The following is a 632-nucleotide window of genomic DNA, read 5'->3' on the forward strand; positions in this document are numbered from 1 at the left end:
ATTGACAGGAACAGCTACGATACGTAAAATAAAATAATGAGTCTGAAACAGGTGAGCTTAAATTGTGATTAAAGTGTCTGAATTAAGTTAATTTTCGCCAGAACCACTCAAAATTATTTCTTGGACAGTAAAAAGATTGTACTTACCGAAGAAAGACATTTGAAGAAACGTCGCTACACATCGACCAGTTTACTTGCTTAATATCCCGAGAAGAATTCAAATTAGTCTAGTAATTTGCAGATGATGTGTAGGCAGAGGACAGATCAATCTCAAGTAAACGAAGAAACAACATAAAAAGGAACAAAGGGCAGTCTTACGATTACAACCGGTTAGTAGAAAGACGTTGTATAAGCATCGGTGGTTCAGTGGTAGAATGCTCGCCTGCCACGCGGGCGGCCCGGGTTCGATTCCCGGCCGATGCATCTATTTTTAGCCGAGACAGCTTGAGGGATAAAGGTAAGCAAGAGTACGGTGCCGCATGTCTACCCACAACTACGAAAATACATATTAAATTTAGTTGCCACGAAACGGCTCGTGGCAATGACCGTGACTCAGCAGCCGAGGTATTGGGAGCAACGACCTCGCGAGTGACGCCAGCTTTCCCTCGGGCGGCAGATGCCAAGCAAACGCCA

At 44.3% G+C, this 632-nt stretch overlaps 1 non-coding gene across 1 annotated transcript; it reads left to right on the plus strand.

The window, feature by feature from the left end:
* Positions 1-351: 351 nt before the first annotated feature.
* Positions 352-422, plus strand: Trnag-gcc (transfer RNA glycine (anticodon GCC)). Its single transcript has one exon. It is a non-coding gene; the product is annotated as a tRNA-Gly (tRNA).
* The last annotated feature ends 210 nt before the right edge of the window (positions 423-632 follow it).

This window comes from Schistocerca cancellata, chromosome 2 (assembly GCF_023864275.1).
Source record: "Schistocerca cancellata isolate TAMUIC-IGC-003103 chromosome 2, iqSchCanc2.1, whole genome shotgun sequence".
NCBI lineage: Eukaryota > Metazoa > Arthropoda > Insecta > Orthoptera > Acrididae > Schistocerca > Schistocerca cancellata.